At 43.5% G+C, this 27676-nt stretch overlaps 1 pseudogene; it reads left to right on the top strand.

Annotated features, from left to right (window-relative positions):
* The first annotated feature begins 2060 nt into the window (after positions 1–2060).
* On the top strand, positions 2061–17185 carry LOC142583540 (uncharacterized; annotated as a pseudogene).
* Positions 17186–27676: the final 10491 nt, after the last annotated feature.

The raw sequence follows: 27676 nt of genomic DNA on the forward strand, positions 1-27676 counted from the left end.
ATCCTTCACAGTGCAGCTAAAAAATCTTGTAGCGGAAGGCTCCGGATTATTTTTTTAAACACCTGCGATTTTCTAAGGTGCGCCTAAATCTCAGTACACGAGCCTTTCTTCTATTTCGCCCCCATCGAAATGCGTCCGCCGAGCACGGGAACCGAGCGTGCGATGTCGTGCTCAGCAACAGAATACCCTATGCCACCGAAGCTGGTGAGATCTAAAAGAGTAGTGAATTTTGAAGGAGTGGCGCGTTTTCTCACAATCTTTGGAATGCAACCACGAACGTAACAGAGTAAAATAGCAAAAGTAACTACGCCTGCAACGTTTAGGAAATATGCAATAACTTCGTTTATTTTGTGTTCTTCGTATCATTAGTATTTCTTTTTTCAACTCCCGTTGCTTTCAGCCGCTGTCTGACAGCCGCCGACAAGGACTGCTTAGTAACCAACCAACTAAATATAACGTAGGGTACTGCAGATAGTTGGAGATAAAAAAAATGAGAAGCCTAGAAATATATTCCACTTCCATGCCGTTGCGCACAAAACGCAGTCATAAGGTGCACAAACCGCACAAAGAAGAAGTGAACAGTGCACGGTTTCTGGGTCGCTTTTACACCAGCGATCGATTCTTCGAAAGAAAGGGGGAGGGGGGGGGAGAAGGAGGTGCCGAGACGCGAGAAACATCTAATAGACTTCTCAGTTACGTGGTTATAACGAACAGCCATTCGCAATATCGCTTTGTGCCCACGTTAACCTCACAGTCGCGGAGGCTTCTACCACAGCACGGCTGAGCGAACGGCGGCAACAATAGATGGGTCCTAGTTTTCGCAGAGTTGGCACCGGTTCAGATTTACTTCCTGTGCCATCAACGCGAGCGTAACGGGAACGTTCAATCAGGCCCTGTGCGGAGTCGAGAGAGGGCAACAAGAAAAAAAAAAACAAGAGCCTCGTGTTAGCTTGTCCCCAAAGATAGCACAGCCAGTCGTTGCGATCATTACGCTCTGCGCAGTTTCGGCCTGTACTTCTGCCCCCAGAACAAGCAGGAAATTGTAGAGAGTACAATCAGTAGCGTCGGCAGTCGGGAGGTAACTTCACCGTATGCGATGCTCACGTTTGTTGTAGTAGCATAAGTAAAGTACATACTTTCGCATTGTGGCTTTGCAACGCTTCCATCATGCCGTTTGCGAGTAGCAGTTTTTTTCGGTAATTGCAGTTCAACATAATTATTTCGACAGATTATTATGTATGGCTTTAAATTTATTACTGGTTCACTTGAATATACGGACTGTGCATGACAACTTAGTCGAGTAGTAAGTCGATGCTAGAGAAGCAAGTCAGCCGCATTTAAATTACGATTATTATTATTATTTGTTTTGAACACATATACACATATACACAGGTAACAGGAAAGGGAAAGCGAGGAGCTGGCTGGCAACTGCCACCGGAAGGGGCCCAACACCTGCCTACTCTTCTGAAGGGAGGTGACAGCAACACAGAAATGGAAAATAGGAAGGTGGGGAGGAAAAAGGAAAGAGGAAAGCAGAGCAACAGGACAAATATAAAGACCAAAGTAGAACACTGCAACAGGACAAATCTAAAGACTGAAGAGAACTCTGCAGCCGGAATTAAAGTGACGCCGCGTCGAACAGCCTCCACAATTATCAGCCACATCCATGGCTAGTTCTATAGCATTTATTCATAAAAACATTTATAAGGATTCATAATAGCACTTATGCATAAAAGTTTAGTTGATTGGCGTTTAGGTCGGAAAGGTGCGCATGAAAGGCAACGCAAGTGGTTCTAGAGACCCGCCGTGGTAGGAGGACAAATATGACTGTGGCTTGCTCCAGGCGGACCTTGCCTTGCAAAAGTTGTCGACATTATTGTTTCGTCTAAGCGTCCCCTGTCAAACGCGGTACGGTATGAAGCCCATCACAGTCTATCTGGCAACATAGCAGTACCCGGTAACACAAGCAACATGACAAAAAATTGCGCAGGCTGCGCGTTATCTAATCCAGGTCGACCCATACGGCTTACCTTCACACTCCAAGCCAGTATCCCAGTATCATGGAGGAACTTCAGGAGAAGCCTAAGCAGCTCTGTCCAGTACACTCGAGGGAACAGAGTCATTGGCGTTGGAATGTCGGGCAACCTAGCGTTGCAATTCATCCATTATTAAGGTTACGCTTCTAATTCAGGACAGTCGAATAAATAATAGTCCATGTAGCAACAGATCGACAGCACACACACCACGTTGATGTGCTAAGTCCCGTCTTGCACCGCGACGTTTGACTTTGCGGTAGCCCTGCGCTCATTTGCGATGAAGGAGAGTAGTTTCAGTTCTGTGAAGTCCCTTTGCCATAGGCGCCAACGAACGGAAGTGTGCTAAGGTGACCTGTTGCCTCACCTGCTGGCTATGGCATTGCGCTGCTGAGCACCAGATCATGGATTTAATACCGGACGCGGCGGCCACATTCCCATGGGTATGGAATGCAAAAGAACCCTCCTGTGCCTTGCATAGCATGCGCGTTAGAAAACTGCAGGTGGACAACGTTCATTCGAAGCCCTCCAGTAGTGAGTTCCTCATAACCAGCTTTGCTGCTTCGAAACGTTAAACCCCGCAATATCCTTTATTTGCGCTTGAGTATTTTGGAAGACCCTTTAGCACTTACCGTTTCCTATCGGGCAGCGAAAGCTCAGTAAGAAGGGTTATTGTATTTTGGCTCGGCTGAAATGGGGTTGCTGTCGCCGTTATATAACGCATGACCTGCATCACTGTTGCAATAGCCTGATGTTTAAAGAAAGAAAAAAAGAAACAAACAAACAAAAAAGGAAAACAAACAAGGTCCCCACAACCATGCGACTCTGCTCTAGTGACCAAGCGGGAGGCGCTGTGACGTGGAACGACTCGTAGATGGGAAATATGGCGCCCTGAATAACGTGCGCCCTCTTCATTCACCATTTCAACACCAAATAATAATAAAACGGAATGCAGTGCATAACAGGCAGCAGTAGAATGCTATTCAGTCATGAAATGGGGCGTGTGCACGTTCCTCAAACGAGAACTGTATTTTGTTCGCTTAAAACTTCCCATCTGGCAACACAAGAGTCGTGTCATATGAGTATACCCGGTATAATAGGAATGTACCTTCCTCATATGTCATATTAGGCATGTATTCGTTGTCCGTGAGCAATTCAGCGCAACAACCTACCGTCAGTGGAAACCTGTTTTACACTTTTTAATGTTTACTACTCTGTGTAATTGAATACTTTGCGTTCTCACTTATCAAGGCGTTACAGTGGTGCATGTTGGGCAGCTTGTTTACTTCTGGAAGTCGCAGTAGTTAAGGCAACCGTGATGACGATTACTGGATTTCTATACATGTCAGGCCATAGCGGCCTTCACCTGGGACCTCCAGAGTTGGCAGCCTCGCCATAGCCTCGCCAAGTATGCGTGCGGGATTCATGTTTAGGCATGACAAAATAATTGCACTTCTAATGAATCGAGGCACATAGGTCGACTGCAGCTTCAAGTACAAGTTTTTAAAAGAATACACATAGAAATTGAGGTGCCTTTGTATGAAGTACTTTGTGTCATTACGTGAAGAAGTCGCTTTTCTTCTAATGAGTTCTTTCAATTGCGCCGTAAAATTCGCCCCCTGCTAGTTCACACATTTCTCTTTATATGTGCCTGAACTGTGTCTTGCGAACTATGCTTACCTAGGCTTCTCGAAGCCAGCAAAATCAATCTTGGTTGTCATTAAGCCCAAAGCAATAAAGGTTACGTAAAAGAGAGTTGAACGTATAACCAAATGTAAAGTGACTGGGCAGACTGCACCGTTTAACATTTTGCAAGCTATTACTTTGCGCTGGCGTAACTTCATTGACACTCTTGGCGTGTGCACTCGACAGAAAATATCAGGGCTTTTTTAGAAGCAGTGTGCAATAATTCTGGAAGCAGCGCTTATAACATCTGAAAATATCAAGCAGAGGGAAAAAAACACATCTAAAATTTTTTGAACGGGAAGTGGTGCCATTTGTCATTGTTAGACCAAAACACGACGCGTGTATTGTTTCGCAGTTACACAAATACGGCAGGCGGTACAGATGTTCCGTTTTGCGAATTCTACATTTTTGGTGTGATGTTTGCACAGGCAACGCGAAAATTCATTCTACACAAGATATGGAGCTAGTGCGAGTAAACAAGGTTTTAAAGTGAATTCACCATAAAAATGCTGCCTGTATGCGTAATTTGAGGGCGAACAAGCCAGATATTTTGAAAGAACAATAACGTATACCTGACTGGTGTCTCCTATATTTGGTATGCCGTCGTGAATAAGAGTGGGCTTCAACCATGTAGCAGACGTGGGGAAAGTAGTTCACTTCACAAGGAAACTGCAGGAACCCATACGCTTTCATTAAATATGCGTGCCAGTATAGCTTGGGCCACATGTGCCACCTTTTGATAAAGCAGTGTTTCGGAACAAAATACGGGATGCTGAATTTCATTCAAAGAAAGAAAAGAAAAACAAAACTTGCGAAGTAAGGCACTATAGGGTGTGCACACATTTGCGCAAATGTCTTGCTGGCGCGCTCATGCTTTGGTGTGCAGAACAGTGATTATTCGTTACAACGAATGTCGGTTCACTGCTGAAGCCTTATTCATTACGCACTTCCATAGGAGAACTCTTAAACACTGCAGGTAATAGGTGGAATGTACCATTTATTTTACTTTAAGTTTCATCACACTAGGTTTCTTTCAATATTTAATGCGTGCACTGTATACACATAAAAGAAATGTTGCAGCAATGCGCCCCCCCCTTCCGTGTAACTACAAAAATAAACACACTAGGGCTTTACGTGTACTTGTCTCTGCAGCAGTTTTCTTTTTGCGTACATATAGTAATGCACTGGCTTTTGTACTTCTGGGCACTTTGTGGCAAATGCACACGTTATAGTGCTTTCTATCGGCCGGCGGTCCTTATCACCGCTGACCAGACGGCGCGAACGCTTTTGAACGCCAGCAAATATTTACAGAAACAAGGGTGAGCACTAAGTATTTCTTCTGTTTGTGTTCTTTGTTGTGGCTATGGGGTGGAGATGGGGAGGCGAAGCAGGACATCAGCGCAATGTTCTTTGTAACAGTATCCGAATTTCGCTTGTAATTATAGCCTACCTTTTGGCCTTTTCATTTGCATTGCGCTATCTTTAAAAAAATGCGCAATTTAAAAAAAAAATTTGCGCATAGTTTGAAAAATAGTTTTAATAAAAGGCGGTTGCTCCATGCACCCATTACGCACGAAACATTGCCGAATTGGGTTCAGTAACCTTTTTCAATGTTTCCTTTTACACCAAAGATTTTACACATAGCAATAGTTACGCACTAGGTACTGCCGAACGTACTTAAATTGCTAACGTTCTTGGAAAGCCGTCTGGATGTTTTCTTTTTATATAAATAGAAATCTGGAAGCAACCGGAGATTGTTCAAACACAGCTGTATATTTAACACTTTTGTTGGCCTCGATGCCGTAAGCACTTAGGACAAATTCGATTACATGTTTCCTAGAAATACATCTTCCAATAGAAAGAAATCACTAAGAAATCGTGGTAGAATAAACAACAACTAGTCCGAAATAAAAAGGCAGCTTACTCTTTAGAAACTATATGGGTGTAGTGCAACGGGAGTGATGTGACATAACTAAGCATTCGCACTCCAGCGTTCAGCTTTATATGTGTCCAAGTGTGTGTGCTCGTTTGTTTGCCGTTACATTGCTCTCAAAAAATCGTAAATTCCTCATTTAAATTGTTCCACAGTTTTATCCCACTAACCGTCCTCAGCTTATTACCAGACATGAAGATTAGTAGAATATGGCAAAAATCCTTATGAGCTCTTAGCCAGTGATAAATAAGATATTAAACAATATTTATGCAAAAAAATGCAATAAACTAAATTTCTGCCGGATCTTCTTACGCGAAATCAATCAATCAATCAATCAATCAATCAATCAATCAATCAATCAATCAATCAATCAATCAATCAATCAATCAATCAATCAATTTTATTTACCAGAAACAAAAGGAACTGGAGGGACACCTGGGCGAAAAGCTGTCGCAGCAGCTTGACGGAGGTCCAGGGTCCCTCACATGGCAGTAGCACTCACATGATATATATACAGGAGCTTTATACACGACAAAGATTACACATCGCACGTATGCATAAAAAATGACATTTTACACTTGAATACGACATACGAAAGTGTCACCATAAAGAAATAAAGTAATCACGCAAACCATTTTTATTTAGCGTAGCTGTGTGCTTATAGTTGTTTAGTACAGTCGGTATATTATGTGTTAAGAACTGTAGGCTGTAGGCTGTAATTGTTTCAAAACATGTATACATCTTGTATACATGTTAGATGTATACATGTAACAACATGTATACAAATGTATACGCCATCATGATATCAGCACATAGTCATGTTGTCAAACATATTTATCAACAAACATATATGATGTGAAAAGTCTAGCTTTCTCTTTGTGCAATATAGAACACCAACTGATAAGTATTGCTCTTAGTGACACGGTCCTAAATGATGTTGATATCTACTATTCCTAATTTGTCTTGTATAATTTCTTTTTCCGTTGGTAATATAGTTTGCGGATTTATGTTGTGTGTGCGTGAACTATAGAACTGCGGTTCCTATAGACTTCATTTCCTTTTTGAGGCATTTTTGAGCACATCTGCTAAAGAGGACGAGTAGCCAGCTCCGTCTAACAAGCACTAATATCTCCTTAAAAACGTATAGTAAAAAGAAAACAAAAACACACATAGGTAACTTCAGTAGCACGTATTGCACTGAGAAAACGCCCTTGCTTTAACGAAAAGTACCGTCGAGGTAGTGCCTCTTAAACCTACCAGAATAAGACAACAAATATAGAAAGCCATTAGTTGAGGAGCCTGACTCGCTAAACTGCAAAGTTCTTTTCATATCGCGCAGTAAACGGTGGAGTGTGGAGGATGACAAGCGAGATGGAGCAAACTCGCAGTAGTTAGCACCTTCAAGCGGGTCTCTGGTTAAACCGCTGACTCATCACCGCAGTGCCTGCATTACACAAGGCTGCAAGCGTTTACTTCATGACCTTTATTGTTCCTTTTTACTACATATACCCTGCGGAAAATTTCGCGATGAAAATAAAACAAACAAAAAGAAACCAAATGCAGGAAAAGAAAAATAAGCGAATGTTATATAAAGATTGGTGTGGCCCTGTTTGGAAGCTTGCTTCGTGTAGATATCATTAATATTTTATACACCGTAAACCAAAATAAAATTTCAGTGAGTATCTATGGCTCCACTTTAGCTCCCTGAAGTGTTTGAAGAAGGGATTCTCGCGCAGGAGATTATCTGCTAGCGCACAGTGTAATAAGCAGCCTATAGGCCCGCCACGTAAAGACAGAGTGAACTTCACCACGGTTCTTTAAAAAAAAATGTGTAACTTGACCTTCTGCCGCATCAGTTGGCTTGTAAACTTATTTTGCACGAAGTAACAGCATAAATATCTTACATTACTGCTATAGCGTGAATTGCTGGAACCTATTTCGAAGCTGACACACATGGCGACAAACGCCCTTCTTTTCGGGACACACATTTTTGAGGCGTATGGACGAAACGTTTCGGCAACAATTGGGCAAAGGAGATTACTCGCGTGTGTTGGAAGAAAAAAACCACCCGGTCTCTCGTTCGGTCGTGCCGCTTTCTACAAAACATGGAAAGTTAAGTGCCGAGTTCCCAAACTTTTAGTTCGTAACAGTTCTTTGCCACTGGTGGGCTACCTTCGCTAATAGCATGTCCTGCAGCAGGATTGGCTGAAATTTTCTCCGACTAAGAATGTCACCCTTAGATGTGAATGTGGGACAAGGTACATACGCCTATTAGTAGATGAAACAGGATTCCAGATTGCAAAGTTTTATGGCTTCTCACCTATGTGGGCAATAGTTCCCACACAACGCTCGATTATGACAAGCAGACTACACGTGAGTTAGCTCGAGCAATTTCTTGAGAAGTTGAAAGGAGTTCCTGTTCGCCCAGAGGAAAGTGCCTTCAGTCATCTTTTTTTGAGGAGCAAAAGGTTTATTGTGTGCAACAGCAAAATTCCATGCTACAAGATGGGAAAGTATTCGTAAACGGTCATTATCGATTTGTTTTTAACTTACCTTAACTATGCACCATAATTATGGCTCTCTGCATGGATTACTACGGTAAACAAAAAATTGCATATTGAAGAAACGTCTGACGATAACTGGCAGCTTTGTCAAGCCATCTGGGTGAAGTTCTGCTGTGCACAGAATGTCAAAAAGGAAGTTGTCCGAGTAACTAATGGCTCGCGAACTCTAGGAAAGTTTCTCTTAAAGGAAGAACTCCAACCGGAAAGTATATTATGACGCCACGATCAAGGAAATATAAAGTATCGGTCAGCGTCTCTTTATTTGTGCAGAAGGGTGGCGATCACAAAGGCGAAGTCTGTTTCTGACGCCCTACATCGCCAGAGTGCGCAGTGATGAACGATTCAAACTGATCTGAATAATAATTCCGTTTACGGCGAGCTGCTTTGTTTGAGAGTACATTATTGATTTGGACGAAAATCACCCTAGAAAGTTCGGTCCAGCAACTTTATCGCTTATGACGGTATGGTGCTCCTAACCGATAATTTGTTGGTAGGAGATATTGCCAGTTAACCGAGCGAAGGGTGGTTATCTCCTAAGGTGAAAGGTGATAAAAATATAGAACAGGGACCTTAGGTACGATGGCCCTTAGGTCATAACATATTATCAATTGACCTCTCTTATACTGTGGTCAATATATTCCCGTCTAGAGGAACACTACGTACTGGCTGACGAAGGGAACTTATCAAAATGGTGATACTGCCATGTGCACTGCAGTTCAGTGCTAATGCTATGTATGTTCGCCATCGAACCAACAGCATGCTGGCTAGGGTGCGAACTGTGTTTTATGATTTGCAGGCAACAAAACCACACAAGTTACAGAGTCCCATCTCACGGCCTACAAGTTTAGTACGTGACTTGTCGCAAAAAAAAAAAAGGTGCGGTCCCGTTATTGATGTTTCTTTTAGTAACTGCTGAGGAACGGGACGGTAGGCTACATAAGGACTGTTTTATCAATACAATGTTAAGAAATCGAAGCTATCGCTTTCCCCATATAAATCCACAAACACATCCCACAAACATAGCAACACGCTAAGCCTACAGAAAAAAAGTTTAGCTTCATCAGGACAAAAAAAAAAAAAAACTAACCAGTACATGCGTTTTATACGCACCCGTGTTAACTAATAGTATTACGTGGCCACTGTTCACTAAAAAAAAACACTATCATACACGCACACAAGTAGCCCTATAAAAGTAAATAGAAAATGTTAGTAATTTTCATTCACAAGGAAAGATAATTATTTAGCTTGCTGTCCGTAAGGAAATCCCGAGGGCTATCAAGCAGATCGGCCTTTTTTATTGGAATGAAAACTGAGATGTACTCACCTTTTAATATCCATCTTTTCGCATAACAGTCACAATATTAATAATAAAATATTGTTATGCAACGCAACATTAACGCCAAATTATATACTGGCTTAAATGTAACGCTTTTGCAAAGTGCGCGACAAATCAATTGCAAAAATTCCGGAATCCCATATTTTATAACAACATTTGCTTAGGATACATGACATTATCTGATGCTGACCATAGTAAAAAAAGCCGTCTGCAACTGTAGAGTGCTGAATTAACACGTACTCGTCAATTGGCGAAACGCTTATGGTGCCCGGTGTGGCAGTTACGCAAGCTCATGGTGGGCGTTGGAGCGACGACAGCAGATTAATGGCGGAGACACACCACATTTGAGCTAACTGCTTTAATCTAACTGGTTGTAACCCTCAGTCCTTGACTAAGGGTTACAAACTCTGTTTTCATTTATTACATTTATTCCCACCACACGGACTGCATCACATACTAGTATTAATCCCGTGAATGTTGATGGAGGAGGAGGAAAGAAAGAGAGAAGGCAGGGATGTTAACCCGAAATGCGTATGGTTGGGTGCCCTACAGTGGGGGACAGGGAAGAGGAAATAGTGCGATGAGATATAGAGCGAAAAAGGGGAAGAAAAGACGAGATGAATTCGCGCACGCGCGCGCATGGCCTCACCAAGTCAGAGGCGTTTACACAGGCCAGTAGCACTTAAGAAAGACAGAAGTGCCTTCACAACCATGTGGGTCGACAAACGATGGGGACGGTCCTTAATTAGCGCTGGCACGGACAACGACAGATCGTCGAGTCGTGGCAATGCGATAGATAGTGTTTGTCTTCCCGGCTGACATTGACGACAGCGGCCCAATTAATGTTTGTTGTTCTCTTCGCTGCCGCAGACGTCGCACTGACGCTCATTCCAATCAATGTCGTATAAGCATTCATGAAAGCCACTGACAACCACAGTCGGTATAGAGGCGATGCCTCTCGTCGGTGAAGCCCGGGTGGAGGTCGGAATTATAGCGAAGGATTCAGTTTGCGTAACCTGGTACACTTTATATTTGGTGGTTCCACTCTGTTATTGAGGGCTTGCGTGCCAGGTGACGATGCTGACTTGCAGCGTCTGCTCTGGAAAGAGGAATGGAAACACTGTGTTCTTCTTGATGTGACTATCAGGCACTTTTGTCGGTGTCACCATTTCCACTGATCCCGCAATAGCTAGGTAGCCTCTGGAAAATATTTCCTTGGCCTTCTTATTTGACGTCGCGGTTAAATTAGACAATTTCATGCGTTAGCAGTTCGTCAGCTACGTGTCTGACTGCATCATGTGCAAAGCTGGTCGCTAGTCGGGAAAACATGGCCCAAGTATCGGGGCTCCGTGTGTCAATAAATTGAAGTGCACTGCGGAGAGGTGTAATTGCCGACATAATTAGGATGCAATGCTCGTTTTTTTATTCTCATACGTCTTCCAGTATATACATGCATTGCAGGCAGCCCATTTTTGCTGCTTCTATCTGTTGACATTCACGAGCGCACGCTTACACTAGACGGACACTCTTTTTTAAATCCGGACGCTGAACACTATAATAATCACTCTATAATAATAATAACCTATAATAATAACTCTATAATAATAATAATAATAATAACCTGGTAGCCTATCAAGAATAACAGCTAACATTAATAGGTTTAACGCTGCAGTGCCGTTTCTGACTATTCTGGATGAAGAGAGCATCCCTATTAATTGCTCCCTACTTAGGAAGCTAAGCTAGCAGTTTATGTTAATTTGAACGCTCTCCCTTGGAACAAGTCAATTACGTCGATTACATGTTAGCTTACCTATTCACTACTCATTATATATTGTGTACTTCGGAAAGTGGTCAGTAGATCTTGTTTCCTGGATCAATGTTGAGAAGAAAACTTGAAGTATGGCTTGCGAAATTTTTGTAATGTTGAATAAAAGATGAACGCCTTCTATACCAAAGAAAAAGAACAAGTGCGATTGACGTATTTCGATGTTCTTAATGTTAGACAAGAACACTTCAGCGAATGGTGAAAAGAAAGAGTGCCTCAATTATCGAGGAAATTCCTAATGAGCACAGCCACGAGAGTTAGCGATGGTAATGAATATTGATTTCTGTCTTTGTCCGCATCTCCATCGCAATAATTATGAAAATGTGAGCCTGAGTGCACTTCCAAACCTTTCGCTTTATTTGGAGTCCTAAAATTGCTTTTCCTTTCATAAGCTTTCACCATTCCGCATGAGTTACCTCATCCTAAGAGGTAACGAGCTGACGCAAATCTTTCAGCGATAATAAATTTCCTTTCTCTTTGGATGAATAAAGGTACTGAAAAATTTCGTAACTTTCTCCCTCAGATAATAATTGCCAAACTAAAACAGCGTAGTGTGGAGTGCTCCTAATTAAACTTTTATTTGATATAACTGTTTCTATTACTTTTTCTCTCCTTTTACGAGGGCTAGAAGATCATTTCACTTAAATGCAGAGATGAGTAGAATATAAGACACAATTTAAAACTGAAATAATGTGGAATTGCTGGACAACGTATGTTTCTCGTCGTCCAGTTGGAAATCCAAAGGCATTATGCAAGGTTGCTTTTCCGCGGTGAGCAAATATCCATCGACATTGTTGAAATACTGAATGGCGTGGGCAGCTCAGCACGTTCATTCCATTCGCCGAGGCTGAAGCCATGGTGGAGCACTTGGCGCTGTCCTGCGGCTACGCACGCTAAATGTACCTGGCTCGGAGGCACGGTTCAAACAGAACACAATGCAAGCTTCTCTGCAAATGCACACCATACCTTGGGAAATGCAGCAGCTTGAGACGTGGTTGCGTATATGAGGGATTTTTTTTTTTTTTTTTGATGAGGTGCGAAGCTTCGGATAACGTGGCTACCCAGGTCATAAAGACGCTGGCGATAATAACTGTAGGTTGTTCTTCTGGGTAAAATTTTTAGACATTTACCAAAATTAAGGTCGCCTGTGGTAATAGCTGCAACAGCCAGGAAGCCAAAAGAAAGCTGTTTGATAAAACGGGTGCTTTCACCCATAAAAAATATAGCGGCTATTTGCACTTGTACATTTTACAAAAGAAAGACGAATGTTCCCTATTTCAAGACTTTTTTCATCTGGGAACATTAGGAGTGGCAAAGTGAAAAAAAAAGTCCACGTCTGTGCGTATCAGCTATATATGTATTATATATATACGCAATGTGGTGACGGCGGTTTACATTATAGATTCAGAAACTCAAAGGGGTGCGTGTAATTCTGAAGCATTTAGCTCTAAATTGGCACTAACTTCTTTAATTTCACAATTTTAACGAATTCGAATTTAAATGTACTTATAGAAACGTTTGTGGAAACAGAAACTGAATTTAAATGATCACGTGCTTTATAGCGTGAACAATAACCTTAATAGGAAGCTTTAGCTCGGGAGCTCCTATCTAAATACTTGGGAACAGAGAAATTGTTTTTCTCGGCAACCACTGTGCCAAATTTTAATCGGTCTGTTGCAATTAAAAACATGTTGGAATATAGTGACCGTAAAAAAACAAATTATAATTAACAAATTCAAAACGTTAATATTTTTACAAATTTTATTGAAATCTGCAATATCAACAAAAGGCTAAACTCTCCAGTTCACAATTTATCTAACACATGGAACAAAAACAACAGTATTTTACTTTAAATGGCGCCTAATATTACGTCTAGCGCGGACAAATTTGATGTATTTTACACCACTTTGAAGTATACCCATACTTTGTGAGTAGGAGTTCTGCAATACATTGATAAAGATTGTAACAACATTACTCAGGCTGTAAATCCATATACCATATCTTTTTCGCTTTTGATGCTCCAACATGTGCAGTGTACAGAACAGCGACATCTATTTTTGATACAGAGTTACAGATTTTTGAACTTCGTTTCCCGCTGGAGTTACTGATTTGCAAACGCCTGAAATGTTTGCCATAAAAAACCATTGAAAACGCAGGCTTATTTTCGGTAAAAAGAAATTCACCGGCGATTGCGATAATCGCTCATCCGAAATTTGAGCGCAGGTCTATGAGTGTGTTCATTACGCGATATATTGGCTGGCGCGGTCAATCTGTCTTGTGATAATCGCTCATCCGAAATTTGAGCGCAGGTCTATGAGTGTGTTCATTACGCGATATATTGGCTGGCGCGGTCAATCTGTCTTGTGCGGCACGTTGCAAGCGGAGCGAAGTGTGTCACGACCGCCTCGTTAATCGGAAGATCGCGAGACGCAGCGCGTGGGTGACACGTGCGCGCTATTCACAGCAACCGCCGCAGACAGATCTCCACTCATGCAGCGCTTTATTTCCGCATGTTTGACGCGCGCTGCGTAGAGCCCGTCTTGTCCGGCACTACGCTGCTATTCGCACGCTTTCACCATATAAACATTCTTCCCCCTCCAGGTTCATCTGCACGCTTTGTTCGCTGTCGCCGTCTTCCATCCCCTGCTGCGTTCCGCATTCGCTCTCTCACCCTGCCCTGTGCTCGTTCGCTAGGTTACGAGGGACGCTGACACTCGCAAGAGGAACAGACGCGTAAGCGCTGGGCTCTAAATATATCCGTGGCCCTTGACAAAATGTGAAAGAAAACGAGGAGCCGCTGCATGTACGAAGTGCTCTACCGACGTTTTTTCCCGATTGTTGTCGGGTTATTTAAGGATTATAGTTACCCAATCTTCGTTACTTACAATACTGCTACTTCCACGTTAGTTCCAGTACAGTGGGCTTGGTGACATGTGTATACCCGTAATCCTACGTTCCTTACCTGACTTGGCGCTTTGAGTGCGTGAGGCGTGCATGTCGGTAGTGTTGTTCCTGTTTCTATTCGTTGTGAGAGTTTTGTTTACGTTACTTTACCAGAAATCGCATTAATCGAAAAGCAGAGAAGCGTTTAGTTCCTCAAGTCAAGTGCTAGCACGCTAGAGCATTTTGTTTTCTTGAAATCTGAATCGTCTCCAAGAACGAAAATTTGCTTTGAGCTGCAGTAATTCCTCAACTGTGTTCCGAGGTATTTTCTCCCCGTAATTCTAAATAGAGATTCACACCGTGGCCTCGTCATAATAAAAGAAAATCGCTCGAACTTCACAAGAAAATGAAAAATATTATCAACGTTTCTGAAATGCCGTCCTAGCATGTCTCATTAAAACCGCAAACTTTGACATTATTAAAACCTGTGCAAAATTTATTGAGGAGTATCTCCTGCTAAGGCAGTTGCGTTTCCAGCGAGGGCTTGCACAGTGACATTTGATGCACTTGAAATAATAATAATAATAATAATAATAATAATAATAATAATAATAATAATAATAATAATAATAATAATAATAATAATAATAATAATAATAAATTGGGGGACGCTTAAGCTTCGCCTTCAAGAGTGGAACGCGACAGCGTTCACGTCGACCCGCCAAGGGGTGTAAGACAATGGGCTACGGCGCAGCGACTACGCGCCCCGCATCGGACGCGGTGAGCGTCGAGCAACGCAGCGTTCGGCGCGACAACGAAATGTGCGCCTGAGCAAGCGACGCACGCCTGAGCCTTAAAAACAGCTCGTTTCTAAGGCAACCCCGCGTTCACTAGATGCGCTTTTGTACCGCTTTGAAGCATCGAACTCGTGGCTCAGTGGTCATTCCTTCGTCGGCTCTCGTGCGCGTCGGACGCTGGGATCATATGCTCTCTCCGAGCGGTGTCAGCGGCTTCAGGCCGTGGTTCTACTGTATCTGCTGAGGATTACAAGGTTATTCTGCCCCAAATGCCAACTGGAAACGCTTCCCTGAACACTGTATTTCTTCATTGTGATGTGTCTGCGAGGCCCTACCGAATCAACGATTTCGAAGAAGAAATTGAGCGCCTACAAGTAGTCAAGGATGTAGCGTCGATCGGTGCCTACCAGATGAATCATGTCTGGGCGCTAACGACACATTCCATGGCCGCAAAACAAGTGCCTCGTAGATGCAAAGGAACTGCGCATCAAAGGTAAAAGATGCCTTGTCATCGATCCCAACGACAGTCAGGTGAGAGTCAAACTTCACTGGCTTCCTTACCATATCAGTGACGACGCCATGCGAAAAGCGTTGGAACCATATGGGAAAATTGAAGAAATGAGTAGAGAAACGTGGCAGACTGGAAAATTCAAGGGAGCGCAAACCTCATCTAGGTCGGTGATTTTGAGACTGAAACACGGATTTACTGTCGAATCGCTTCCGCATCAGATTCGTATTCAGGGCAGCAACACTCTTGTAATTGTGCCTGGACGACCACCCCTGTGTCTGAGATGTAAGAAATCGGGCCATATAAGAAAGGATTGTCGTATCCCGCGGTGTTCTGCATGCCGCAAATTTGGTCATGAAGCTGACGACTGCAGGAAAACTTACGCTACCATGACACGGGAAGACGGCGAGAACGCCGACACAGATGCGCTCATGGATGAGGATGAAGCTGTAGAAACTTTACAGCCTCGTACCATTAATCTTTCCTCGTGGGTGCCTGAGCCTGCAACACCAACCACGCAAAAAGAAGCTGAGGCCGACTCTCCAGTGAAGGCTGTATCACCTGTTGCCTCTGTAACAACGGATAAAATCTCGGGGGAGCCCGAAGAAAAGTGCAGTGTAGTGTTTCAAGTTCCGTGCCCTTCAGTGCCTGTGGAGTCGCCGACGGCGTCTAAAGTGAGCTACCCAGCAGAACCAGAACGCCCGGAGACGCCCGTGGCGTCTGACGACGCAATATCTGCGACAGAAGCAGAGATTGCGGACTTAGGAGCGGAACGTACCAAGACGCCAGCGGCGTCTGAAGCCCCGTACCTTCCAATGGAAGCGGAGACGCCAGAGGCGTACCATTCCCTGGAGTCTGAGCCGGAGGACGCAAGCAATAGGGCTACAAGGATGCCTGAGCTTGGCTCGGACGAGGATGAAGGCACATCAGGGAGCATTACAGAGATGAGAAGCATGGTGCAAAAAGTAAAATCGAAAGCGGCCATGAAGAGGAACCGTGTTACCACGGCTCCTCGGATACCGCCCGTAGAAAAACGTCACAAGCGCTCCTTGTGACCTGTAAAGATCACGCCTCAAAGGTATGCATCGTTGGCCGGAGTATCGGCAGTTTTATCACTATGGCTTACTTAAAGCTAGCAACCTTTAACTGCGTGAGCTTGGTCGCACGCAGGAGGAAGCAGTGGTTTCTAAATCTGCTACTGCAAGAAAATGTTGACATTGCGTTTATTCAGGAGACAAAACTTTCATCGAGTGTGCAGTTGGAAGAGATGGACCACTTTGTTCGCCACCATTACTCGTTTCATTTTTCGCCTGCTTGTGGTTACAGTGGAGGGACGGCAGTTTTGGTAAAGAAACACTCAGCGGCACTAGTGTACCCCGAGTGGGACAAGGTCTGAAACGGCCGTGTATGTAGTGTGGATTTGATATACCGGAATGAACCATACAAGCTTGTTTCCATTCATGCTCCGAATGACGCACCGCTACGAAAAGAATTCTTTGCAGGCCTGAGGCAGTATCTTGACTCACCATGCCGTACCATATTTGCCGGAGACTTTAATTGTGTTTTACGTGCTTCAGACTGTTCGAAAAAGCGATCTCCAGATACCAGCCTAGCAGAGCTCAGGAGGCTTTTGAGAGACTATGACTTGCAAGACGTTACCGCGCTTGCGCCAGGAGATAATGACGGTTTTACACATTGGCAAGGGGACTGTCATTCAAGGCTTGATCGGTTTTACGTGTTTAGTGAACTCTCAACGTACAACGTGCGTTATAAAGTGCAACCTGTTGCTTTCTCAGATCATGCGTTTGTCACAGCCATATTTGAAGAAAAGGAAATAACCAGAAAGAGGCATAAAGAGTGGCAGTTGTGGAAACTGAATGAGAGTCTGCTGGATGACAAAGAAATATTCGGCAGCATTAAGAATCTAATCAAGGAAGAAACGAAAGGAGGAAAGGTAGACGCGATATTGTGGGAAGAGATAAAGGAAGAATGTAAGATGTTTCTACTTGCAAAAGGACAGGAAAAATCAGCGCTGAAGAAGAGCGAAAAGCTGAGCTTGATACGAACTCTCAAAAATCTAATCGAAGCCGAATACTGTCATCCGGGTACCCTCACAGAAGATATCAAAGAGTGCAAAGGCCAGCTGCTGTCAATCTTGGAGAAGGAATATAAAGGCGCTATGATCCGGTCTAGGACGGAATCACAGCAGAGAGATGAGGAACCGCTCAAGATTTTCCAGACAAAAGAAAGACAGCATGGCATGAAAAACAGAATAGAAGCAATACAGAGCGGGGACAGTATTCTCAAATCACAGAATGACATCGAGACTGCCTTCACTCAAGCATACAAAGACCTCTTCGAATACGGAAGTAACACATGCGACCGTGAACTCTTGCAAAAGTTTGCCTCAACGTTAAACTGCATAGATGACGAGACAAAACAGCAAACGGATGAGTGTATATCAGAAAGCGAAATAGAATGGGCCATACAAAAGCTAAAACCAAGAAAATCGCCAGGAGTAGATGGACTCAGCACTGCCTTTTACAAAAAATTTTCACCGGAATTAGTCCCAATATTACGCGGCGTCTACGATGACATTTTGAAACCGAGGATTACTGCCGTCATCTATGCGACGAGGTCTTACTGTCTTACTGCCAAAGAAGCATTCAAGGCAAGTGCCGACAGTGAGCGATTTCCGCCCCATTAGTCTTTTAACGACTGATTACAAAATACTTGCTAAAATTATAGCTAGACGGCTGGACTTTGCCCTCGGATCAGTTATAGGCAACCATCAATCTTATGGCATCAAAGGACATCGCATCAGTGATAACCTGCATGCTATGAGGATACTGTGCGAAGCTACCTCCGTTGGTGGATCCAGGGCAGCGGTTTTGCAAGTGGATCTGAGCAAGGCTTTCGATAGAGTAACACATGACTTTCTCTACAACTTGCTTAAGGCCTGCAACATTGGGGACCGACTTCTAAAATATATTGGCGTCTGCTACAGACAAGTGACGACGCGACTGGTAATCAACGGACAAACAACTCCCACCATACAGCTCAACAGATCCGTTAGGCAAGGATGCCCCATGTCACCAGTTCTTTTTGCTATGTACTTAGAACCCTTGTGCCGAACAATTCTGAACGAAAGCAACATAACAGGCTTCAGTTTCGCAGATACTTCTCTGAAAGTTCTCGCCTACGCCGACGACCTTACGCTTGTGGGTGCCTCCAGAGAGGAAATCCGCCAAGGAGTGCAGCATGTCATGGACTTTTGTAAAGTTTCTGGTGCTAAAGTGAATCGAGAAAAGTGCGCGGGTGCATGGCTAGGTGCCTGGGACTTAAAACCAACCACCTTCCTAGAGGTGAAGTGGACGTCTGAAATCATCAGCTACCTCGGTGTGTGTTTTAATACTGCCAACCTACAGAATGGACAAAATACAATGCGAAGTGGTGCCCTCGCGGAAAACGTGCAACAGTGGCATGGGAGAACGGTCCCGCTTATGAACAGAGCCTTTGTGTGTAACACTGTGTTCTTTCCAGCTATATGGTACTCAGCGCAGGTGATGCCCTGTTTGCCGGCTCAGGTGAATCGAGTGCATAGATTTTGCGCAACATATATTTGGGAGTCACGGTTTGAGCGCATGAGGCGCAGTAATTTATTCTTAAGTAAGGCAAAAGGAGGCCTAGGGCTGGTAAACGTAGATGTAAAACTCAAAGTTCACAGGTACCTTTTTTTCAAAAACCAAACCCATCATATTATACGTCATTCTTTCAAACAATTAGGAGGGGGGTACTTAAGCGAGTGGATCGAAGGTGCCCAAGGAGTCCCACGAGCCCGCACCCTAAAATTCTACAGGGAGGTGGAGCAGGCAGCTCGCTTCTTCGAGCAGCGTTTTTCTCAAGAGTACCTAAAAAATGTAAAACGGAAGAGTCTGTACTGGAACACTATAGATATGCTATTCCCACCACCCCTATATCGGTCTCGAGTTGGAAGCCAGCTGGAGTCTGACGTTTTCAAGCGTCTACCAAAATATCCTGTAAAAACAGCGATTAAGGATTTCTTTGTAAGGTTACATGTCGAAGTTCTACCTGTAAAAACATGGCTACGTAACAAGGGTTTCTTCGTGCCGTGGTCAACGGACTGCCCGCTCTGTCCCTATCCAGAATCATTGCAGCACGTATTTTTGTTTTGTACAAATGCAGTACTATTTTGGCACAACATACGAATTGTGTTTGATGTGCAGATATACCCAAATTGGGATAACGTAAAATATCTGACACTGGAAGATGACAAAAATAACAACAGTGTTGAAACCCTGTTATTGCTAGGTTTGTATGCAATTTGGAGATCCCGAACTGTTTACGTCCTAGCACTAGAAAACGCAAAACCTGCGTGGACGCACTTTTGTGATGCTTTTGCGTATACAAGTTCGCTGCTGGGCGGCGAAGATGAGTTTAGCAAGCGATGGCAGGTGTGGCAGAAGCGCCTGCAGCAAAGATGAACACTTATATAGATGTGCAATTCTCTGTGTATGTGTGTGTGTGTGTGTGTGTTAGAAAAGCTGTGAAGAAAGAACGCTTCCGTGCATGGTACCTGCTATGTTAAAAAAAGGAAATAAAAAAAAAACTCGTGGCTCAGTGGTAACGTCTCCGTCTCCTACTCCGGAGACCCTGGTTCGATTCCCACCCAGCCCATCTTGGAAGTTGCTTTTTATTTATGAAGTGCCTGCCGTGATTTATCGCTCACGGCCAACGCCTCGGACGCCGACGCCGACACCGACGCCGACGACACCGGCTTTTCTGCGACACGAGCTCCTTAACGCTATCGCGTTAATAATACTAATAATAATAATCTTCATCCAATTTCTATGTCCACTGCATGACGAAGGCCTCTACCCGCGATGTCTAATTTACCCCTCTCTTTGATGCTAGCTGATCTCAACTCGCGCGTGCAAATTTCATAATTTCTTCACCCCGCCGAATTTTCTGCGTGCAACGATTGTGCTTGCCTTCTCTTGGCAGCCATTGCGTAACTGTAATGACGTTGGAAAACTAAATAATGGTGGTGGGAAATGAAAGAGAACGCCTGAAATATATACCGCTCGTTTCAAAAGCATGAACACAAATGGCTTGTTTCCTTATGATGGATGCCTGCTGTTATTATTATTTTAGTATGTGTAGATGGCATTGTTTGAAATATGATGGAGTGATACAGAAAGTAAACTCAGATGGTAAATATACAACGGGCGCAGAATTTCTTTCTTGGATCCTAAAGGGGAAGGAAACATCGCGAGAAATGCCAATGAACGTGGTCGGCAGCGCCATTGCTAAGAAATGAGCTTGATACAGAATGTCACAACATTGGTTTTGTTATTTCATGGGCAGCCATGCAGTTTTCAATTCTTTACTCCCGGAAACCTCCAGTCATCATTGTGTCCTCTCTCTGGTGCAGCTTCAGGATGACGCGTTATCAATGTTCCGGGGGAAAACTTATAGTGCGAGAAATCACGCGCTGGGAACTGTACACAACACGTTTAGCAAGGTGAACAGAGACCTCTACTTTCTAGCCAATACTACACGTTTGCTAAATCTTCTTTTTACAGCGAAGCTGTATGTGGCTAGGATTCGATGCATTTTTGTTCTCCGTGAACGAAAACTATCATGATCAATGCCTCGCACCCCCCTAAGCATCCATACTCCCGTTCAAACAGCGTATTTTGCCGTGCCCATAAAGCAAAGGCTACAAGCACTCAGCAAAGTGACGGGAGCAGTGCTTAAATTATTTCTAATCTCGCATACAACATTTAAAACAGCATGTCGAAAACTATCAGAGCCAACGGCTAATATCCCCGTGAGCAATGACTCATACCCCCGTAAGCAAGCAAAAAATGCAATGACTCATATAGTCCCGTAAGCTTCATGGCTACTGACTTTGCGTGAATTAGCTGCGATGACACTGTCCCTATTATCGTTGTCGATGATTTAAATGTGGATGTGCCTGTACGAACAAGGGTGCGGTTTACGCGTTCCGTGTTGCAGACATGCCCCTTACGATGCCACACCGATCCGGCCCAACCGACCACTCAGTAGTCCCGTAAGGTTCATGGTTACTCACTTTGAGAGATTTAGCTGCGATCACAGTACCCCTGTTGTCTTTGTCGGTTATTTAAATGTGGATGTGTCGGTACCGAAAAGAGAGCGGTTTACACGTTCCGTGTTGCAGACATATCCATTGCGATGCCACACCGATCCGGCCCAACCAACCACCAAGTAGTCCCGTAAGGTTCATGGCTACTCAGTTTGCATGAATTACCTGCGATGACACTAACCTTGTTGTCGTTTTGGGTGATTTAAATGTGGATGTGTCGGTACCGAAAAGGGAGCGCTTTACTCTTCGCGTGTTGCAGGCATGTCCCTTGCGATGCCACACGGATCCGGCCCAACCGACCACCCAGCAGCGTACGTGCATCGATTTGTCATTATCAAAGAATGTGATTGCAGTTGCGAGTGAAACAATGACCATGGATCAAAACAATAAATGAGTGTACGTACCTTATGTCACGATGACTCCCCATCAAGACAATACCTTAGTTCGGACCTTTGTTCAAAATTATGTGTCGCCTCCGTGTCGTGCGCCGAACAGCTTCGCTGGTGAACCACCTTCGCAGAGTAGAATGGCTCATGACTTCTTGCATTTGACGGTCGCACTGGTTTTTGGCTCTTTGCTGAGGCTGAATGACGTCGATAACCGTTGGCATTTCCTCCAACTATAGGCTCATATTCATTCTAGCGGCATGCTGGCCATTAGGAAGAAAACATATGCGAGTATCGCGATGCATATCGAATCGGATTTTGTTGAACGAAAAACGACGCGGAAAAGTAGTTTCGAGTGCTTGCGAAGTCAGCTAAAAAGTTATGCCAGCCTTTTGCGTTGCTGAGCAGGCAGGTACTTTCTGCATAACCAAGTTAAGCGATGCAAATGAGCCGGCGAGAGCTTCGCAGCACCTTGAAGCTTTCCTAGCCAGTGGTTCGGCCTGTTGGGAGAACTCGAACTTGCAACAGCACTTTTCAGTCAGCGGCGGAAAAGGAACCAAGGAGAGAAAATTTGGGGCTTTCCGGTGGTGGCTTCTATTCCCACCGTAGAAAGACAGAGCGGAGTAAACTACGGGCCATTATATTGCGCCCTTATAGATTGATGACTCTCACGCTTACAGTTTGAAATACTGAGAGGAATCTATTGTTTACATTAGTTGGGTAAGGGTTGGTTATGGCGGAAAATAATGCTACCATCGATTGCTTGGCAACCATCTGGCGTTAACTTGGAGTCTGCGTCATGAATGTTCAAGCGAACAACGGCCTCTGCGTCATGCTTTGATCTCGAAAGATAAATGGCGATGAATTCTCCGGCTCTGCACGAATTGATTTGAAGAACCTCCAGAATAATTTATGAGTCTGCTTTTAAGTTTCCATCAAAGGCATCTAATTATAGAAGCCTCTCAAAGAGAGAGAAAGAGAGAGAGATCTGGTAAGTTATTAACGGCACATATTTTATTGAAATAAACGTAGAAAGAAGATTAGTCACTCTATAATTGTGACGTCTACATTTCTCAAAAAAGAAAGAAAACAGTTATAAAGATGTCATTAAATATTATGTATATCCCGCTCACATTTCGGAATCTACGTGAAGCAGTTAACGAAATGCTCAACATTTTCTCATTGCATTTCTGTCTCTGGCATAAAGGAAACTGGAAACTGTACCGCCAAATTCATGTCCAATCTGCCGTTTTGCGTATATGCCATAGCATGGAAACCATCGTCATGACAATCAGCACGCGGTGACCCCTCCCCCTCCCCCCCCGTTCCGTTGTCTGTATGCGCAATAGTAAAATAACAATAATAATAATAATAATAATAATAATAATAATAATAATAATAATAATAATAATAATAATAATAATAATAATAATAATAATAATAATAATCAACAACACGCGGCAATTATCTGAAAGACCTCATCGACGTTGGCACGGCGAAAATAGATGCGCGATTGCGCTATCGCAGTCATTGTGAAAATATGCCAGTGAGGTCGTAAACGCAATAGAATTTTAAAAAACTAAAGAAAAAACACCATTATGGCCTAACGATTAAACCTACGAGGTGGCTATGCAGGGGGGGGGGGGGCGGAGGCGAGGTTCCATCTCTGCATAGAGCACGTAAAGGATTTTTTGTGAGCTATTCGGCAAGACAACAGCAGCACCCAGCCAGCAGCCACGGTCAGAAAAGTTCACGAGTATTATAAATATATATATAAGAAAAGCTTCGCTTCAGCAGTCGCCTGCCTTCAGAGACGTGTTTATACCTTCATCCCTTGTTCGGCCACTGTTCATTTTTTTTATTAAGCTTGCGAAATTAAAATTGTTCGGCTCCATTATTGGCACCCGCAACTCCTTTGCTTAGGAGTTTCAAGTAAATATAATAGCGACAAAAAAAAAAGGAAGAAGGAGGTAAATAAGCAGCTGCACACACTCAACTAGCATTTGTAAAGTTGTTATCACAGAAGAAATAAAATGATACTAGTAGACGCGCACTGTTCCGTAAACAAGTAAAAGTATGCAGAAGAGGCTGAAAACACGCACATACGTTCAATTTCGCTGACGACACGGCTGACGCATCTACACATATCTGCACTGCAAAACACATAACAGCATATAAGAAAGCGACACATATGCTACAAATACACGACACATACAACCTGTAGCATTCAAAGAAAACGTAACAGTGCTGTCAAACACAAACGCATAGTAAGAGCCTAATATCTAATATTTGTTATTTTCTTTCAAAAAGTATTTAAAAAGCCCCAAGTGCTATTTTGTGCAGCTCTCTTATTGAGCCTGGGCCGCGTGTTTCATTCAGATTCAAATCCTGCCGTGTACCTCTGTCTTCTCTTGCAATAAAAATGATCATAGAAGGCAATCGGATACAAATTTTGTTAAAGTTCATAGTAGTCCACAGGCGGACGCCTGGACGAGCGGCAAGCTCTTTAAATATTTAACTTTTTTTCCTCCGTGCTTCAATAGCGCCAATCTCCGTGCACATTTTTTTCCAATTCAATGCGCGCTTTGCAATTGTACGCTTCCGTGGGGAGGCGAGAGTGCGCTCCGTGCGCGTCTCTCGCAGAGCACTTATTTTCTTTCTCAGGCCGGATGGGCGCCCGCAATAAAACAAGGACGTTTCACGGTTTTTATAAGTGTTAGTTTATTGATAACATAACATAAACAGAAAGTAAACCGACAGGTCGAATTATTAGAATGTCCCATCATATATTTCTGAGCCAATGTATTTCTCAATATAAACAAAATCTTGTGATTGAGACGTTTTCACAGCATTTGCTACGATGTTTGCTGTTTCGCCATTGTATACCAGTACCCTGACGGTTGTGCCAAATAATTCACGTGCAGTATAGAAGCATGTGCAATGGAAGTTTCTTTATGCAACGTCACCCTGCACATAATTTCTAGTCGACATAAAAACGTCGACAAGAACCGGCGGCGGCGCCGCGTGCTGTTATGGCCACTGAAGGACTAAGGCTTCTCCAAGCGTTGTCCAGTTGAATATTCAACATGACAGTTCAGGAAAAACAGCATCCTCGCTGTTTTTTATTCTAACCCACTTGAACACATTTTTCCTTATGGATTCGGCTTTGTTCTTCTAATCTATTCCCGTTATGAATATCTTGCCACTCGTGTTTTGGGATAAGCTTTGACTGATATCCTTTTTCCATGCTTTATTATTTGAGACACAGACTGCCTTGTGTCATCTCATGCAGCCTCCATCTGCTTCAGAGCTTGCAAACAGCACATACAGAAGCCACGTGCTGTTGGACGACAGATGCTTGCCTGAGGGATGCAAAAAGAACAGATTGCTGGTTTAGTTTTTTTTCTATCAATTCTAAAAGAAAGACACGGGATGCGTTCTCTTCCTCTCTCGGCAGTTGTGCGGTGCGCTGGTTTTCCGGCTGCACATTCCAACGTAGTAAACACGGGGAAACATTCCCAGATACCATGTGGAAACATTTCGAATACACCCGTGGCCGCAGGTGGAAATGCCGTTTCTCAGTTTTCTCGAAAAAGAACCCTTGTGCAAATAAACTAGCAAACGTCACAAAAAGCGACAGAAAGTCAAAGAAAAGACAGCGAGGTTAACCCGAGATTATCTCCGGTTGGCTGCCCTGTACTGGGGGAGGGCAACAGAAAGCCACACTGTATGCTTATTGGGCTCATATTTGCATTGATTCAGCCGGAATGGCCTCATTCTCAGCACTCTCTTCAGAGCGATCTGGAAACCAAAATGAAAGGAAAGCTTGTGCTAAAGAACTATTTTCGGAAGTATGAAACTGAGAAAAATAGGATCTTTGAAAGTCCGCGGTTTTTCCATACGTCAATCGCATCCGTAGCAACAGGGCAGTCTTTGTTCCGTTATCGGCAATGGATGTTTTTCTCGAGCTAAGGACTTTTATCTCCTTGCTAAGGGCCGTTACAACAGAGTCATTGGACAACAATAGTCACGTTTACTCGCCTCCTAGAGGGGCACAAACAATGGTTATCACGTTTTGTGAAATCACGTGGCTTCTTTTACGCCTTCCAAAATGGAGAGGCTTTCAGATTGGGCAGAATTTCATGACATGGTGGGAAGATCCAGAAGCCGAAAACTGCACTTGAAAAAAAAAACATAACGATTCCCTCATTCGAAGCGACCAGAAGAATTAATTTGTGGTCGACTAGTGCCGAGATAACCAGGACTTTCCTAAATGAAAGGTTCATTAGAGTTTGGAACGGGCTTTAATATAGATTTTTTCATACGCTTGATAAAGCCGGTAGAGCACGCAAAGCCATGCCAAATTATTTGCGATAACAGTGTTTTGGTGAGAGGAGAGAATGACTCAAGCTGTGGCGTATTTGGTTCTTATTATTTTTGTTTGTTGTTTTTAAATGCGCAAAACTGAAATTGCCTCACTTCAGGAAGAGGTTCGCTTGCACTTTGTTCCTTCTAATAGTAATACGCCGATAGTATCGCTCTCACTGAAGTTTTTTCTTTTTGGATAAATGACGTAAGTGAAAAGGCTGAATAGCGTTGCAAAAAGCTGCAGGCCGGCTGCCCAAGTTGGCAAGAGAATTTTGACCCAAATTGCTGTCTATCTTGCTCATCTTATAGGACGTGACGAATGCAGTGATACTAATTGCCGTCGGAGCGAGTTTCTCTTCAAGTCGTGTTTTTCCACCCGCAAAGTAACTTATACCCTTCCTTTATATATATTAGGGCGAAAGCTCGCAGAATGGCGCAATTGTTACAGTGATTATTATCATGATATGTGCCCGGTAATTATCGTCGTTACGCTACACACTGCAACTAAACTACAGCCATTAGCAGGAAGAGGTGGACGCCTGTGACGTTTGTGTTACTGAGTAACAGAGCATTAAGAGTGCTTCGTGTATGTGCTTAGAAGTGCACCGCAATATGTTGTCCCAACTACGACGACGCGCACAGAAGTAATTCCTAACACGTGTAGCTCTAACCAGAAGGCGCAAAGTTAAGTTAACTGAATTGAATTGAATTAAATTGAAAGTGGTGTTTTACGTGCCAGCATGACGATGGGATTATGCGGCACGCCGTAGTGAGAGACTCCGGGCTAGTTTTGACCACTCGGGGTTGTTTGACGTGCGCCCAATGCAGGGTACACGTGCGTTTTTGCATTTAACTCCCGTTGAAATGCTGCCGCCACGGCCGGGATTTGATCCCGCGCTCTCGAGCTTAGCACTGTATAGCGCCGAATCCACTACGCCACCAAGGCATGTAAAGTTAAAGTGACTAAACACCAACTAAGGGAAGTACGCCGGAGCGAACTACGCTATTCTTTAGAAATATAGTACGCATGTAATCACTAACTTGTTTTTTTTTTTTTGTAGTGATGCTGTTTTTTTCTTTTTGTATGTGTGTGTATGTGCTTGGAAGACGGAGTCAAATATTTCAGCCTGGGAAAAGACCTGACGCAGTTGTCGATTGTTCTGATTTGAGTTCAATGCTTTGTTGAAGGTAACATTTAATCTCAGT

This window comes from Dermacentor variabilis, chromosome 5, assembly GCF_050947875.1.
Source record: "Dermacentor variabilis isolate Ectoservices chromosome 5, ASM5094787v1, whole genome shotgun sequence".
Classification (NCBI taxonomy): Eukaryota; Metazoa; Arthropoda; class Arachnida; order Ixodida; family Ixodidae; genus Dermacentor; species Dermacentor variabilis.